At 42.3% G+C, this 18,821-nt stretch overlaps 1 protein-coding gene across 10 annotated transcripts in view; it reads right to left on the bottom strand.

The window, feature by feature from the left end:
* The window catches only part of PHLDB2 (pleckstrin homology like domain family B member 2), a 73,881-nt gene extending 61,589 nt beyond the window's left edge, over positions 1 to 12,292 (bottom strand). For 4 of the 10 annotated variants that reach the window (XM_053386309.1, XM_053386312.1, XM_053386311.1 and 1 more), the window contains exon 1: positions 12,174 to 12,290. The gene's annotated coding sequence lies outside the window, so the exon portion shown is untranslated. The other 6 variants (XM_053386304.1, XM_053386303.1, XM_053386307.1 and 3 more) reach the window with 4 other exon arrangements.
* Positions 12,293 to 18,821: the final 6,529 nt, after the last annotated feature.

Genomic DNA, 18,821 nt, shown 5'->3' with positions numbered 1-18,821 from the left:
CTATGCTAAATTAAAGGTTTAGCTACGCTTAAAATATTTTTAAAAAGTTAAATCCATATTTTCTCTCCTCAGCTTCCCCACTCTTCACACCTGTGAGTACAGTAAGAACACTCTGAGAACAAAACTAACATAACTCGACCCGTTTCCTTCATGCACTGAAAGGAAAGGAATTGTTTGGAAAGAAAGGGTTTCGTTACAAATACTTCGCAGACTGAGAGAAAAATAATATCGATTAATCAAAATTAAAACTTTAAAATTCACGTTATTACTAGCATCATAGGATCAGAAGTTCAGTGTTGGGCAAGTGGAAAGTAGTTCTGTTTGTGAAAGGAGAATGCTCCCCGTTACCTATTTCTGTTGAAGCACCCCCATAACATGATGACATTCTGTTCAGAAGATTTCCCCCAACCCTGTTTCATGTTTTCAGGGTACACAGAGAAATGCATAGAGTCTGTTAACAGAGCCCTGTTAGGTCCATGGAAAGGAATTCAGGATCCAAGCCATTAAGTTGTACTCTTAATTCATGTTACTCTGACAGTGATATGTAGCTGCGAAGTTATTCTCTTTCAAGAGTAGGAGATGCAGTCAAGAGGGAAAGGACAACAATTTGGTTGGAGGAAGCAAGCAGCAACAAATCATGTTGAAGGGCCTTCTTCGCTTTTTCTTTTAGATCTTGGACTCAAAAATTACAACACAAAAAAATCCCTTCCTCAATGAGAAACTAAACATTTCATGACAGGGATGGTAAAGTATGACCCTTCTGATGTTGTTGAACAGCTCCTCCCATCTCTGACTGTTGGCCATGCTGGCTGGGGCTGATGGGATTTAGAGTCCAACAACTTCTGCAGGGCCGAAAGTTTTCCCTCCCTGCTTTATAAAACAGAACTTAAGGGAAATGAACTTCTCTATGAAAATAACAGTTGTGTCAATGCAGTTCTATATACTGCCCGTCCTTGAATCGTGGTGTATTTGATACTGTATTCTGCAAAACTTTTAGTTCATTATACTTCTTTTTCTTAGGAACGTTATCTTCACTTAATAAGCAAAATATTGCATATTCACACCCGAACAGCAGAAAGCCGAGTTTTATACCTTAGAAGTGAAGAACATAGTAAATGCAAGTGTGATGCCAGAAAGAGCTGACGATGATAGAAAGGCCAAAAATTCCCCATATGGCACACATCTGAACATTTCACAAGTCTAATTGCAATATGCATTTCTGCCTCCCAAAATGAAATCTATGATCACAGAAATGTCACGCAATGTTTTCACATATTTACCATCAAAATCAAATCATGTGATCAGAATGATAACGCAGAACAAAGGTCCCTTTTCTAAAGTTGCGGGGGAAAGGTGAGAGTCCCAAATTTGCAACTAGAAAATCTGTAATCTGATTCAGGACTGCCGATTTGTGGCATCTGTTCTACAGATCACTTACTAAGAGGCTGTGTTTTGACACATTCGACAGCTACTAAGTTCTGAAATCCTGAACTAAGAGAGAATTTGGCAGTGAGAGAGTTTAAGGACACATCCAGCAATATGTATTTCAGCAAAAAAAAGAAGAAGAAAAACCTTGGTGATCCAGATGTTTCAGATTAACCCTTCCCCCAGAGAAGTACACTTACAACATTGTCAGAGCCATTTAAAAAGTCAAAGCAATGCATCAAATCTGTGTGGACATTGTTTTATGGATTTCTCTCATGGCCAAACAATTTATTATTAAAACACTGCATTTTTTTTCTTAATTGTCCCAATACCGTTATTCTTTTCAAAACCATTCCACGTGAAAATAAAGCTGTCCGAGACACACAAATATTTGAAAGCTACTATTACCATTTAAGGTCTTATTCTACTTTGGAAGATGGAGGGCAGATCCTGTGGCTGAAGGGACTTTCTGAGGGAGTCTGAGGAACTGAGGCAAACAGCAGCCACATCACAGATTTGAAATGAACACATCGCAGGGTCCAGATGGCATCCACCCAACAGCTCTTAAAGAACTTAAATATGTGATTGCTGCTCTTTTTAAAAAAGAAACAAAAATAATTCCCGACCCCCTGTAACTGGTCCCTAAGAGAGGTTTCTTTATCTGAGCACCAGGAAGTGTTCAATGTAACACCAATTTTAAATAAGGGATTCAGGGAGGATATGGGAAATTATCTTAACTTAATGTATGTTCTAGGAACACTGGTAGGAAAGCACACAGAAGAAGAAATATTGATGAAGAGCCAGCATGGCCTCCACAAATTTGTCATTTCTAACTAACCTCTTGGAGTTAGCTTTTTCAGTAAGCATGTGGATGAAGTTATCTGGACTTTCAAAAAGCTTTTGGTACACTACGACACCAAAGACTGCTAGAGCAGTCATGATATAAGGAGGCAGAAGAAGAAATGAACTGTTCTCACAATGGAAAAATTAAAAAAAAAACAGAGTCCCCCCAGGATCAGGACTGAGATCTGTGCTTTTTAACTTGTTCATAAAAAGACCTGGAGTCAGAAGTAAGCTGGCCAAGTTTGCTGATTATACCACATTATTTGAGGTGGTTAAAGGAGCGTTGGGTCATGGGGAGTTTCCAAAGGATGTATCCAAACTGCATTAAGGTGTATGAAAATGGCAAACTCAATGAAAGAAGTGTCAAGGAATACACATTGGGGTAAAAATTTCTAATTTCACATACAGTGGTACCTCTACTTACGAACGTGATCTGTTTTGGGGTGCCATTCACACCCCAAAAAGTCTATAAGTAGAGTGCTGCTATTGCGCATGCGCGAAGCGCGATAGAGTGCTTCTGTGCATGAGCAAAGCGTGCAGATCACTTCTATGCGTGCGGCGAACCCAGAAGTAAACACTTCCGGGTTTGCCATGTTCGTAACCTGAAAAGCCGCAGTGTGAAGCAAATGTAACCCGAGGTATGGCTATATATGTTCTTGGGGCCTGAACTGGCAGTGGCTAACCACAAATGAGATTTTAGGGCCAATGATGGATAGTTTGATTAAAGTGTTGACCCACTGGGAAGCTGCTATGAAAATGGAGATTTCCATGTCATGGATCATTAGGCAAGGAATTGAAAATAAATAAAACTGCCATTGCCATAATGCCATTATACAAATATATGCTGTGAGAACACTTGGAATACTGCACCTCAAAGAGGGTATTGTAGAGATGGAAAAGGGGCAGGAAAGGGCATCCAAAACAAAGAATGTACACCTTATAACAATCTAATCCAATACAAAAATGTGATAATAAAACATAACTTTAAAATAAGCAACTTATATCAAATGAAGTAATATTCAACAATGAACAATGGCCTGCAGCAACTCACGTAGTGAGGTGAGGGGACATTAAAAAACCTGGAGCTTTTCAGTTTAAAGGCAAGTAGGGGGGGGACATGTACAGCTATATATAATCAGACATGGTGCAGAGAAGGTGGATAGAAAGACATTTCTCTTCTTCTCTCACTAGACTAGAAATTGGTATCATCCAATAAACCTGAATATTCATTGAGGTTGTATTTCAGCTACATTTGGGGTATATGTATTAATGAAGTAAGATGATATTGGTGTCTATCAGACTGTTGCATGTTAAACTTTCTGGTAGGGGTTAGTGTCACAGAAGAGTTATAGAAAGAATCTGACATATAAACCACAATTTATCACTGGAAAGTACTGCCCTTGTAACCCTACAAATGTGGGAAAAGACTGGCAGAGGAAGCTCTTATGACTTTTTCTTTTCCTCAGAGGAAATCATGTGGAACACTGCAAGAGCAGCATCTTTTAACAAACGGGTAGTATTACAGTAGTTTGCTAGATAATCTACACTTTTGGTGACCACATCTATTGGAAAAATATTTTTTAAGGCTATCTTCAGGATGTACATAGGTAGAATACACATGTACAGATGAGAAAGGTTTTGCTGGCTTGATACAAAACCCAACCAATTCTACGTTGAAAGGAAGGGTATCCTTGTTTGGTTTGGTTTACAGTCATCATCAGATAGCTATGATGTTAAGTCTGTTTAGAAATCTACTATTAGTATTATTGGGAGAAAAATTAGAAGTTCCACAGCTGAGGTTAGTGCTCACATTCTCCTTTTCAAGAAGCTCATACATCTGAAATGCAAAGTCCATACAGTCTGATTTATCATTGTTATGCTTACTTGCAAATAAGTTGCACTGCATTTCATGCAGATCATTCGTGGAAGTAAGCCTCCCTCTATTTAATGGAAAGATTTGATTTGATTTTAATTAAGGTAGTTATAGGACATTTTCAATCCCAGGGCAGTTTATACAAGAGTAATATATAATCCAATAAAATGTATCTCACTTGGATGAGTGTTTAAAATTGCAGCCTATATCCAACACTTTATTGAAGGGTATGGGTGACCTTTGCCAACAAAGGTCCGTATAGTTAAAGCCATGGTTTTCCCAGTAGTGATGTATGGAAGTGAGAGCTGGATCATAAAGAAGGCTGATCGCCGAAGAATTGATGCGTTTGAATTATGGTGCTGGAGGAGACTCTTGAGAGTCCCATGGACTGCAAGAAGAACAAACCTATCCATTCTTAAGGAAATCAGCCCTGAGTGCCCACTGGAAGGACAGATCCTGAAGCTGAGGCTCCAATACTTTGGCCACCTCATGAGAAGAGAAGACTCCCTGGGAAAGACCCTGATGTTGGGAAAGATGGAGGGCACAAGGAGAAGGGGACGACAGAGGATGAGATGGTTGGACAGTGTTCTTGAAGCTACCAGCATGAGTTTGACCAAACTGCGGGAGGCAGTGGAAGACAGGAGTGCCTGGCGTGCTCTGGTCCATGGGCTCACGAAGAGTCGGACACGACTAAACAACTAAACAACAACAACATGGGTGTGATGAGATGAATTGATTTTTAGTTTATTTTCAACAGAGAAACCGAGGGATATGGCCTTCTTCAGCTTGGCGGCCACATTCCCTTCTAGGGCCAAATGCCAGCAGCAGGTGACAAATGCAGCTGAGCAACTGTTGCAGATTTTACCTTTGTACAGGAGACCGAGTTTCACACACTCCTCTCTGTTCTCCATTTAGGGAATCACAGGGTTTTTATCAGAATTCAAGGACACGTTCCAACCAGGCAAAACCAGGACACAAAGCAGGACCAATAGGGGATGTGGCCTGGGGAGGATTCCAAGGGCCAGATAAGAGAGGCTTGGTGGCCCTGAGGCTCTCTACCCCTGCGTTAGTCGGCTTCCACCTACCAGCCACTGCTGAGCTGGAATTCATTTGCAGACCTGACACCTATCAAACGGGGAGTGAACAGAGCCTGAGAGCAGAAAGCTCCCTCCAGAAAGGAATTCTTCCTTACCCAGTGTTTATGTCAATGACTCATCTTGTTTTGAAGGTTCCTTACAAGTCGAGAGGGCTTCCTACTCATTTGCCATTTCCCCTTTTCGCATCACCTTGTTTGCATTTGACTGTCAATTGCAACAGGACACACCTATCGTTTGCATAACATCCTTCACCCACTGACTATCATCTGTCTAAATCTATGCATATATGTTTATGCTAACTAAGGACAATACTTCATACATATGAGTGTGTCGCAAAGCAAATGTGCTAGTCTTTCACTTTGCTGGCTTTGTAGGCAAAGCTGTAGATCTCATGGGTGCATGAGGATGAATGGGAGCTTCCAACAAAATGAAACAAATGAATTCAAGATTGTATAAGCCAATCAACCTAGCTTTTATATTCTCATTTTGTTCATTTTCTCCTGGTTTTCAGATGGAATCCTTCCCAGCCTTACCAGGATATTCTGAAGAACCTGGCATCTTCTGCAAGCAAAGCCGATGCACTACCACTGAATCACAGTGCTGGGACCTCATTTAAAAGGTTAATAATATCGGAGGAGGGGAGGCTTAAAAACCATACGCTCTGACCATATGGCAAGGAAATCATTTCATTTTGAGTGAAATTTAGAACAATGACCTTTCAGTCCAAGAAACCTCAAACCTCAATGAGTGGACCCTGTGCCCATGCAATGAACATTATAAAAGTGTTGTTTTTGGCTTAAGGCAAAGTAACTCTGGATGTTGGGAAGCAGACAGAACTGTATTAAAGCTGTCCAGAAGCAGGATTAAGATTCTTGATCCCTGAAAGAACACATGAAGTACCAGAGAGTAGTCACTGCAGGATCCTCAGAAAAGAGACAACCGGCACTCACATGCGGTTCTGTATTTACTTCACTGGCACAACAATGGAAATAAATCATACAGGAAGAATAAGAGCATAACAAAATGCATTTGGGGCTTCTAATTGCTCTTGCTCTTTTAGTCCTTGTAACTATTACATCTTCGTCCTCATCTCCTCTTTTTTACTTTTGCCACCTTGTTTTAAAAACAATCCTGTTTTGAATGCTAGTATGATTATCAATTTATTCTTTCCCTACACAAAACATTCAGTAATTGGTTTTCTCTGAAGAACCTGTTCAAAACATGCAGCCTGATCCTACACAGTTCCCCAGCAAACCCCGCTCAGTTCATCCATGTAAGTGTGCCTACGACTGCAGCCTTATTCCATCTTGTTTTTAACTCATAATAGTTATCTATAAAAGGTAAAGGTAAATGGACCCCTGACCATTAGGTCCAGTCGTGGCAGACTCTGGGGTTGCGGCAATCATCTCGCTTTATTGGCTAAGGGAGCCGGCGTACAACTTCCGGGTCATGTGGCCAGCATGACTAAGCCACTTCTGGAGAACCAGAGCAGCGCACGGAAATGCCGTTTACCTTCCCGACGGAGCGGTACCTACTTATCTACTTGCACTTTGACGTGCTTTCGAACTGCTAGGTGGGCAGGATCAGGGACCAAGCAATGGGAGCTCACCCCATCACAGGGATTCGAACCGCCGACCTTCTGATCAGCAAGTCCTAGGTTCTGTGGTTTAACCCTGGTTTAACCCACAGCGCCACCCGTGTCCCAACAGTTATCTATACTTGGATCCAACTAGCACCTCCTCTTCGTTTTTCTCTCCCTAATGTCATATGCTGACAATGTATTCGAGGTAACAACTAAAACATGTTTGACTGCTTCATAGCTCCATATGGTCAAAGCATTTTAATAAGAGCAAGAACTACAGCATCAGTGTTGCCAAATGTGAAGTAAACCTCATCAGCAATGGAAGTGGCAAGCAGCAGTTAACATAACATACTGTAATTATCAAGGTACTTACTCAAGAATGTCTGAGAGCTACAGAATGTTAATAAGACAATCCCAGTACAAATTGCTCTTAGCAGACAGTAGCCATATATTTCTATAAAATAGTTTCCCTTCAGTTTTCAAACTCACACCCATTTTCTAAAGCTGAAGAACATTTATTCTTATTAATCATGACTTGTATTCCGTCCTATCTCAGAGGCTTAGAGCACATCTAAAACCAGCACACAGGTATTATCTACCAAGCATATAAAGCTTTAAGGTAAATTCCACCGCTACAAATAGTTCCAGTGATATAAGCCAACCCAAATAATAAGGTCCTCCTACAGTGCTTACAGTATCTAGAAGGTAAGGTAAAGGTAAAGGACTCCTGGACGGTTAAGTCCAGTCAAAGGTGACTATAGGGTTGCGGCGCACATCTCACTTTCAGGTTGAGGGAGCCAGCGTTTGTCCACAGAAAGCTTTATGGGTCATGTGGCCAGCATGACTAAACCACTTCTGGTGCAACGCAACACCGTGACAGAAACCAGAGTGCATGGGAACACTGTTTACCTTTCCTGCCACAGTGGTACCTATTTATCTACTTGCACTCACATGCTTTCAAACTGCTAGGTTGGCAGGAGCTGGGACAGAGCAATGGGAGCTCACTCCATTGGGGGGATTTGAACCGCCAACCTTCTGATCTGCAAGCCCAAGAGGTTCAGTGGTTTAGGCCACAGCACCACCCATGTCCCACTCATCTAGAAGGATAGCTGTGTTAGGTCACATCTTTGCCATACGTTAAATGAGTAATTAAAATCCCCAGTGCCACCACCGCTGTATTGTATGGCTTCAGTTCCAAGGTCATAATTTGACCTTGACCCTAGACAGTGATTCAGAAGAGAGGTTTCTGCCCCTAGAGCAGTGGAGAATGAGAGGAGTGGCATCACACACTTTACTCTGAACCTTTGGCTGCTTGCTATCTTTCAACAAACAAAGCTGGTAACAACAAGTGCAGATATGATCACTAAAGAATCCCACAGGTTATCAACCAGGAAACTCACACATGCATTGAAGGATAACCCCTGTATGCTCACAAAATAAAGATTTTGGTTCATCAATATCTGGACATCCATAGTGTGAGATGGTCCAGAGTGGACAGAAACTTCCTAACTTGATCTCGAAACAACTGAAGCAAACTGTGTCCCAAAGCTAGAAGCAGGATTGAAAAAAGGACAAGGCACAATGCCTAGATGCCTAGAACTGTACGCCAACTACATGCTGTAACGATTTCCCCAATTTTCCCACAAAGGAGGAGGCAGAATGAAAATGAGCTTTTTGACATAAAGTAAATATTTCTTACATGGTAGCCAAATGAACCCTGTGTTCAGCAGTTGCAAACTTCCATTCTCTTCATGAACTAAAAATCACTCTTGTTATAAGAGGTCCAGCCTTTCCCATGTATTTTAACCACCCAGGAAGGGCACGAATTTAGCATGGATGCTCTTACCAAGCAATCTGTCAAAGGGGAAACAAATTGAAAATAATCCCAGGACTTTAGTTCAAATATGTTATCAAAGTCAGACTGGAGATTAGCGAATTTTATCTGTAAAGTGCCTTCCAAATCTGTTGCAGAAACGATAGATAATTTGACACCCAGATGGGAAGAAAGAAGTCCACACAGTACAAGCCAAAGTAATATTATCAATCTCTTTATTACAGCCAATGACTGAAGTATGATACTATGCAATGGTGGTGATGAAGATCGTTCCACTGTCATCACATGGTCCTTCTAAAGAACTTTATGCCAAATTGGGTAGAAGTCTTCTGCAACCTTAGCTTTTGACATTTATTTTGTACTTCAGGGCTTCCATTTACCATAGGAAGATCCACTGCTGTTTCAGTGGCAGAAGGAGATAAGAGTCCATAGCTCCCTTGCTTCAGAGATAATACAAGTCAACATATCTTCCACCCCTGTGGTAGGAGAAAACCTTAAGAGAGCTCTGGAAACCTAGTACCTTGGAAGTCGAATGGAATCCATTCCGGAACTCCATTCGACTTACAAAATGTTCGGAAACCCAAGTGTGGCTTCTGATTGGCTGCAGGAAGCTCCTGCAGCCAATCGGAAGCCGTGGAGTCCCATCAGACGTTTGGCTTCCAAAAAGACTTTGCAAACTGAAACAGTCACTTCCGGGTTTGCGACGTTCAGGAACCAAAACATTTGAGAACTAAGCTGTTCAAAAACCAAGGTACAACTGTATATCACTTCAACAGAGGTTTAGAGCCGCAACATCTGGATCTTTATGGGTTCTATATTACCTTCTATATTACCTTTTTCAATTTCAGGCAACCTGTTCCCAGGTTAGAATTTCCAGTGAAAATATGCGTAAGTTCCTAAGTGTTCACACCAAATGCATTTTTCATTCTCATTAGATTTCCTGGAATCTCCCAAACCTCACAGTGAGCTGTGAAAACACCTTTGCCAACAGCAGACATTGCCCTTCTTTGTAAGGTCAGTGATCCCTTTGCTTTTTTCTAAAGTTAAATCAATTTTAAAAGCAATGCAAGCTGAATATGCTTTCTTTCCCCCTTGATTTTTGAGTGACATTGTCATAAATGCATTAGGCTGCACTGTACAGAGGCCAACCACCACCAAGAGGTTTCATTCCACAGTGGTTTTGTGGTTCAGGGAACCACAGCAAGACCAGTGAAACTAAACTGTATAGGAGCCTGTACCACAAGGGAAAACAAGATCCCTTATCAAACAGACGATGCATCAGTGTAAACTAATTAGAATTAATTATGTCTCATAACTATCAAGAAGGAAGAAGTACAGCAAAGGAAGTTGAAAGCATGCAAACATTAAGTCTATTTCACAGGTTGAAAGCCTGCAAAAGTATCTTTGTTTCAGCAGACTGTTGAGGCTTAAAGAAATAGGGGATCCTATGCTAAACCAATGAGTCTGCCACCCATTATTTTATCCCTGCTGGTCTTGGAATATAAATTCAGATTCACACAGCCTCCTTTCCTTCTGCTCACCTCTGAAATTGTCTATAATATAGTCAGCATTCTACCCCTCCAGTTGAAAAAGCTATTCATACCTTGATGTTTTTCCGAACTTGAAAACATTAATTCAGTTCCCTAATTTTATGAAGAAGAAACTGCTATATTATGAGCTTTAGAATATTCCAAGGTGCAGGCACAGTCTTAACCTCCCATGTAGCTAATCATCATAAGAACCAGAATCTTGATGGTGGCGCTACTCTGTAACTTGCTTCCCATAATAGTCAACCAGTCCCAACCAGTTCTCTCACGTCAGTCAGTGATTATGTTTGAATTCCAAGGTCTACTCAGTGAAGGTGACGCACTTCACCGAATCCATCACCTGCAGAAGACTGCTACTAGAGTATAACTTAAGGAAAGTTACTGCTTACATCTATACAACCTATGCACGTAGCCTTTATGTTCTGTAAAGAATTTAGCAGTCTTTCTTGTCTTCACAATAGCTTTGAAGTGGGTTTCCATTATTTCTGCTTAAAAGATGATCAGAGATTTACCACACACTATGGCAACTTTGGATGATACTAGAAGTGCTAACTAGCAAGTGAATGAACTCTCTGTGCTCACATTCTCTATACAGTACTTGCACAGAGATGTGCAAGCTGTATGAATGACCTCCAATTTTGCACAAGTTGCAGTGGAAGAGCAAAAATGCCAGTGAAAGGAATCAGTGCACTCACTTAAGGCAGAGATGGGGACACAGCTCTTCCCCTCCCAGAACATTGGCTATGCTACCTGGAGTTCAACAACATCCAGTGGGCCAGAGGTTCCCCATGCCTGACATAAGGGTAGCACTGATTGTATTATCCAAAGACATTCTGCGTTTTTGACACAACTCCACAAGACGTCTCTCTCCCTCCCTCTCTCTCTCTCTCTCTCTCTCTCTGTGTGTGTGTGTGTTTGCTGTAACAGACAAACACAGCTATCATTTTCCAGGCTCAAATTCTGGATTATGTGATCTGAAGCACATGTTTCCACTTCTGTCCTGTGCTCTCCTGACAACAACCAATGAACTTTGCTTGAATAAGAGCAATAAAATCACATCTTCATTTGCTTAGAAAAACTCTACGCAAAACTGAGGAGAGCATCACCAAACAGATCCTATTTGTGAATGCACAGATGAAGTCTTTGGGCTTATGAAGAGAAAGAGAGAGAGAACAGAACACAAAAAGCTTCCTTTAAGAGACATTTTTAAAGGGCAACAATCATCTGGGATAACATACAAAAGAGGGAAACCCTACAGGAGGAAACGGCAAGTGGGTGAGAGGAAACTGCCTAGCTGTGTTTGTACAAAGTCTCTTTCAAGGCAAGCACTAATCCTTCAGCTACAGCGGGTTCCTAACCAAAGCTCTGCTGAATGATTCTCAGCGGAAGGGAACAGTTTACATTAAGTCAACAGTGCCCTGGACTTTCAAAAAAACAAAACAAATGCTGTGTTGTCCCCGTTTCTTCTCAGCAGAGGCTTTTAGCCTAATCTAAGCAAGCCCATTAGCAGAAATTTGTAGAAGTTGAAAAACAAACGCGCCACAGTTTGCAAAAGCAAAAAGCCCAGCAAGATTAAAATGCATGCAAAGCGACCAGTAAATCTTCCCCCATGAAAGACAAAACAAATCTGTCTGCCACGGAGCATAAAAGAGAGGGAGTCCTGGTGTGCAACAGAGACAGGTTTTGGGTTGTTAAGTAAGTGCTTTTTCCGGAGATGCCCTCCAAAATTCATTCCCTCCAAAAACAAAAACAAAACTTCAGGGCAAAGTTTACAATCCTCTCCTGGGTTTTGTTTAGCTTCCGGACGGAGAGACGGACTTGCCTTTCTCAAGCAGCGCTCCCTGCCCCGCACACAAGCTGCCTGCTGCGCGCTTTCTGCGCTCCTTCTCCCCGCACGTTGCGCGCGCGGGCGCGCAGATACCCAAAACGCGCGCGGGACAAAAGCAGTTGCTCCAGGCAGCGCCTCACTCACCTTCTGGCGCTGCTGCCTTTTGTGCATCCTTCGCCTTCCCCAGCCACTCCGGAGACTCCCATCGCAGGCGCCTTACCAAGAGAGACACCCCCCCCTCCCGCCTCCTTCCTCAGCCCGACAGGATCCTCCTCCTGCTGCTGCTCCTCCTGCTGCTGCTCCTATTCCTCCCCGCGCAGCCGAAGCCAGTCCCGCCCATTAGGGTATCCAAGCTCCAGCCAAAGAGCGCCGCCACACAAACTCACACACACCCCTCCCCGCTACAATGGTTCGTTCCCTCCGGGATAACAGGGAGAGGGAAGGATCGAAAGAGGAGGGGTGTGGGAGACGCGCGCAGAGTCAGGAAGAAAGGGGATTTTTCCGAGCACTGGAAAGCTAACGAGCTGGGAGAAAGGGGAAGGGGGGGAGGGATACTTCCAAATACTTCGCTCTGCATCTGATTGCACTTTGGCCCCCGAAGGTTTAGGGTCAGTGACTGTCTCTCAGCCTTATCCTACCTGGCAGGGTTGTTGGGAGGATAAAGCGGAGAGGGAACAACCACCTGCACTATCTTGAGCTCCTTGGAGAAAAGTTGGAATAAAGATGCAATACGAGTAATAAACTGCAGTGCTGGTCACACTTACTTAGGAAGGAGGCCGTTGAAGTCAGTGGGATTTTCTTCTGAGTGGACATTTATTGGCTGCGGTTGTAAATCCGTTATGTCTTTACAAGACTCTGTTTGGAGAAGAAATTCAGGTTGGCCTTCTAGAATCCAGTTCTGGAGAAGAAAGCTTGTCTTTGGGGAACAAGGTGAAATCCTCCCTTGAGGCTCTTGGGAAGTAGATTTCAGATTTTTTAAAAACCAGGGTTGGATCCAGACCTATTCATATTTGGAGTAGCCCAATTAAAATCATTGGGGCTTAAATTAGTGGGGTTTACTTCCAAGAAAGTGTGTCTGCTGTCCTAAACATACTTAACGCGAACGAGGCTGCAATTCTAACCCCAATTACCTGGGAGTAAAAATGCCCATTGGGACGCGGGTGGCGCTGTGGGTTAAACCACAGAGCCTAGGACTTGCCGATCAGAAGGTCAGCAGTTCGAATCCCCGCGACGGGGTGAGCTCCCATTGCTCGGCCCCTGCTCCTGTCCACCTAGAAGTTCGAAAGCACATCAAAGTGCAAGTAAATAAATAGGTACTGCTCCGGCGGGAAGGTAAACGGCGTTTCCGTGTGCTGCTCTGGTTCTCCAGAAGTGGCTTGGTCATGCTGGCCACATGACCTGGAAGCTGTACGCCGGCTCCCTCAGCCAATAAAGCGAGATGAGTGCCGCAACCCCAGAGTTGGTCACGACTGAACCTAATGGTCAAGGGTCCTTTTACCTTTACCTTTAAGAATGGCCATTGGCATGGTTAGGCTTGCAGTGTAAATCTGAATCTGACCTATTACCATCTAAAGAGGGAGGCCACATAAAAGCATTTGCTTTGGAGTGCAAAATTATGTCATTACACTACTGGTGCCACACTTCCTACTCTCTCCTTTGGCTGACTTGTAGGGCGCAAGTTCCTCACTGCTGCTGGAGAGCACATTGCAGATAGAGCCTTTGCAGGCTAAAGTCCTGGATTGCGGCAATACAATTCCCCCTTTCCAGGACTACTCCCCGTGACATCATGCTAGGAGCAATGTGCCTGGAGCGCTTTAGGGGAGCTGGTTGAGAAATCTCTTGTAAAACTTTGCACAGATTTTCTGCAAAAGGGCAGGCTGTCGGGGAACAACAAATAGTTATTCATCATGAGTCAGCTTCCTATCTGTGACATCAGCAAGAAAAATAGGAGGAGAGCCAGAAAGAGGGGAGGGAAGGGAAAGGAGTCTAGTATCAGAAGACTCCCCATCCTCCTGTCCAGAGACTGGACTGGAGTCAGACTCGCAGGAAAAGGATGTCTGCAGCCAGACTCTCACAGGAATCCAGCTGTGTTTATTCTCCCCTCTTGCACAGAGACTTGAGGACATTTCGGAGGGGGACTGCTTAGCATCCACCCTTTGGACTGCTTAAGCAGCAACCCTTCAATATCACTTCCTTAGAAAAAAGATTGGGATAAGTTCGCCTCCTTGAAACTCTTGCTCTCTAAAGGAGCTCCGGAGAGCCATTCTGAATTGCTTGCAAAACGGTTATAGCAACCCCACACAAAAAAAGAGGGTTTGTTTTGGTCATGTGTGACCTTACACAGGAAACGCTGAGGGCCTTTTCTGTTTTGTCATTATTCATTTAGTTGGCCCAGACAATGTTGTGTTGAGTTCAACATAATCCTTTTAAGTCTGTGCCTACATTGGCCAGAGTTTCCTCTATTACTAAGGCAAGAGGTTGCCTGTAGCTCTTGCTTCTGCTCCAGGCTGCTGTTTTATTGCTTTGGGTGCATTCTGCAACCTCTGGCTTTGACAAAATCCCTTTGTTTTCAGAAAAGTACCATCGCTGTAGATGCAGCTTTCCTCCCACAAATTGTGCCCAAAGCGACTCACTCACAACATATAAAATGAACAATAGCTTTAAAAAATAGAAACAATTATAAACAATCTTATCAATAAATATAAAATCAATATATAGTTTAAACAGGAGAAAATGATGCCAATATGAAAGTAGAATTGTTACACAAAGGCACCACCATGGTCCAGATGATGTATCTGTAGTTTGGATCCAAGACTCCATCTTCAAACATCCATAGATTCCACTCCAACTTTCAACTAGGGCACTGTAGACACCCCATCCTGGCTCTCACCCAGAAAGTGGTCTTATGCCCACCGTTATTGTGCCTCTTGCCCCACATGGTGGCCATCTGGCGTTTTGAACACAGCAAGAGCATCGGCTCAAAATGCCTGCTTTGTCAAGGACAACGGATACACTCTCTTCGCTTCCTCTCTCCCCATTTCCCATTCTAGTCCACACACCAACAACATCTGCCATGCAAGCAATACTCTGATTACTGTTTATCAGAAGCCATTGAGTGCTGCGTGCAAAATGCAGAATCCAGCAAAGAGGTCCAGTAACTGCTGGGAAATTAGGTTTCATTTTCTGGTAAGTGTCTTGTAAATCGTGTCTAGTTGTTAGTTAGTGACTTGTTAATTCAAGATGATATCTCATGTGGCTACAAAACAACATGGTGTAGCATGGCAGTTTAAAACTAGTCATAAAATTCCTAATGTCTAGACAAAAGTCAAAAGAACCACAGTTATCATAATATTTACTGTAAATTATATAAATAAGATTATAAAAGATCCCTGACATGGAATGTTAACTGGCAAAAGCCCACATATCTTGTTCTTTTATAGCAATTCCACAGAGGCATACCTATTTAATATCCACAAGAACAAAACAAACATTTATTCTTTTTTTAAAGAACAACAACACCTCTAGTATATTTAAAAGTACTGTTGTTACATTGCTGAACAAAAAGAAATACTTTGTCATGCCCTTCTCTACTGCTTTTTTTCATCTTTTTAAAATAAAATAAAAGCATACTCAGAAGGAAATAGGTTTTGGCTATGATGCAAATCCTGAAGCATCAGTATAGTCTTGCCAGCTCTTAGAACTCCAACAAAGAAACTAGGGTGAAATATGCCAGATTATGTACACTCCAAACTTTATTCTGTATAGATGCCACATTTACCAAGGCATGTATAACTTCACTTGGGCTGCAGCTCAGAGTACGTCCCATTGAACACAATGCGGCTTACTTCTGAGTTCACATGTATAGGATTCTGATGTTAATACTCTTTGAAAACTCTCTCTCTCTGTGTGTGTCCCCCCCCCAGAACTATTTTTAAAATGGCAGATCTATTAGCCAGCTGGCATTTCATCAGCATGGTAGCGATGATGACAGGACAATTGTGCTGAAGCCAAGCATGTCAGTGTCCATTCCATTTGATCCCCCCATCAACACAGTGTCATCATTCCTTACTTACTTAACACGTTTAATCTTCACTGAGCTGTGTTGGGTTTCCCCTTTAGTATTTTCCTCTGAAGAGATATTGGGCTTCTGTCAATTTTGGGGCTCCTTCATGCCAGCTGATACTTCCTTTTAATTCCTAGATGGCGCCATTTTCTTTACGTAAGGATCCACGTTCAAATTACGAATGTGCTACTAGCTTGTAGGATTTGAGAGAGTTTGATGTGCCTCACATATACTTTCATGGTGTGATGGTTACGACCTGACAAGGCAAGCGCCAACTTCAATAAAGTTGAGTGAAGCCTTCGTGAAGACTGTTTACACCAGGATTCTTTGGGGGAAGCCATAACTGTTTAAAACAGCATAAGAAAAACATTTGCATCTCACTTTCCCTCTACAAATCTCAAGGTAGGAATTTCCTTCCCCATTTTATCCTGTGGTATGCGTTAGGGTGGACGCAGGTGGTGCTGTGGGTTAAACCACAGAGCCTAGGGCTTGCGGTGGGCGGTTTGAATCCCTGTGACGGGGTGAGCTCCCATTGCTCTCTCCCAGCTCCTGCCCACCTAGCAGTTCGAAAGCACGTCAAAGTGCAAGTAGATAAATAGGTACCACTCCGGCGGGAAGGTAAATGGTGTTTCCGTGTGCTGCTCTGGTTCGCCAGAAGCGGCTTAGTCATGCTGGCCACATGACCCGGAAGCTGTATGCCGGCTCCCTTGGCCAATAAAGCTAGATGAGTGCCGCAACCCCAGTCGGTCACGACTGGACCTAATGGTCAGGGGTACCTTTACCTTTATGCATTAGGGTGAAAGGTAGTGACTAGCCCAATATCACCGAGTGATGCTATTTTTAGCTTGTAACTGTGAATGATACTCAACAAAGTTTTACTCATCAAAAACCCACTGAAATTAATAACATGACCTAACTTTGCAATGTTAATTTATGCCAATGAGTTTCCTCAGAGTAAAACTTAGTTAATAAGCACTCTGTGTGTTGTAACCTGCCCTGAGATCTCCAGTAATGAGGGATGGGCCATAAATGTGCCAAGCAAACAAATACATAAAATATTAAAATGAGAGTGATCAACAATGACAGTGTGTGTGTGTGTGTGTGTGTGTGTGTGTGTGTGTGTGTGTAAAGAGAAGGGATGAAAAAGAGGGGGTTGTGTGAGACAAGGAACATAGTAACTGATAACTTGAAACTGCTTAAGTAGGCTAGTGCATAAGCCAGTCTGCAGCCACAACAAAATTGTTGTCTTTGTTGCTACAGCAATCGTATGTGTTTTCCATTCACTTAAGCCGCTAAGAGCTTCCTGAAAATAGTCAAAACATTCCCTTAATCAGACTCCTGATTAATGTAAATGACCAACTACCTGGTGCTAAACATGTTGACTCAGAAGAAAAATATGTCACTGACTTAGGATGGTTTTTTAAAAAAACTATTTAGAATAGTAGGTGATGTTCATTAGCACCAAACACTGAAAGGCCATTCTACATTGTATCAGACACCAGTGGTTGTCCTTGCCTAACCAGTAAGAGAAAAGTTTTTGCATTGAATTTCTGATGCTTGTGTTTTACAAGTTGCTTCTACTGGATGTAGCCACTTACAGTTGAGAAGGGGTGGAGTGTGGGGTCCTTGACATTTATAAAATACTTTCCTAGCATAACATTCCATTCTAGGGGTGCAGCTGATTTAGATCTGTTCTGAATTCCTTATGTCAGCCTGGTCTGCAACTGTAAAATCAAGGATTATTTGGGGCCAAGGCTTACCCAAACTTTGCTTGGTTCATGTGAAGTAACCAGGGGGAAAACAGACCATTGAGCATGTGCAAAATGCCTTAAAGAGGAGATTAAAGTGTAAGAGGATCAGACCAAAGGCCTATAGAACAAAAGGCCAATAAAAATGAAATAAAATACAAACTCTAAAAACAATAAAACTATTCTTACAGATGCACATTTAATATGTACAATTGTCCCCAAATAGCTAGTATTCCATCACCAACCACTTACCCGATATGGTTACGGCTCAATTTGAGACAATGCTTATCTTATCATCATTCATTCATTTTATATACCACCCTTCATTCAAACATCACTGAGCAGTTTACAATATAAAAGAATGTTATAATATTTGTTATGCATAAATATTGAATATATAAATAATGTGGTTGTAAAACATATTAGCCTGGTAGCCTGCAAACCTTCATTTCTGACCTTGAGGTACCGTTTTTCTTCTTCCTCAAAACATAAATTTGAGACAACCCAAACAAGAGAGAACCTTTGCCAATGTTGACAAGTTTTTGGTGTGGTTTCTTTAATATATAAGTGGACAGAGGCTGTTCCACAGAAATAAAAATATTTTTTCCTGTCTCCTAAACCAAATATTAAAACTATTCTAGGTAAGTGAAGGTGCTTTATACAAGCTGTGCAAAAACATCCTAAAGATATACCCAAACTAGCCCACACAAAAACATATTAGACTGAAAAGGTGATTCATCAAGTCACACGTCAATCTTTATTTAGAGTGTGTTGGCTGAAGGACTAAAGGATTTGGTAGAAGCCACACCTTGCCAGGGGAATTTACGATATGAGACCAGCACAAAAGATATACTGGCAGAACGATTCCAGGCAGCTAGAGCTCCTCCTGAGGCCACTGTTCTCCTAGCATTAAGAACATAAAAGAGCCTGCTGGATCAGGCCAGTGGCCCATCTAGTCCAGCATCCTGTTCTCACTGTGGC

Source organism: Podarcis raffonei, chromosome 4, assembly GCF_027172205.1.
Source record: "Podarcis raffonei isolate rPodRaf1 chromosome 4, rPodRaf1.pri, whole genome shotgun sequence".
Lineage (NCBI taxonomy): Eukaryota > Metazoa > Chordata > Lepidosauria > Squamata > Lacertidae > Podarcis > Podarcis raffonei.
This window is presented reverse-complemented; position numbering and strand designations above follow the sequence as displayed.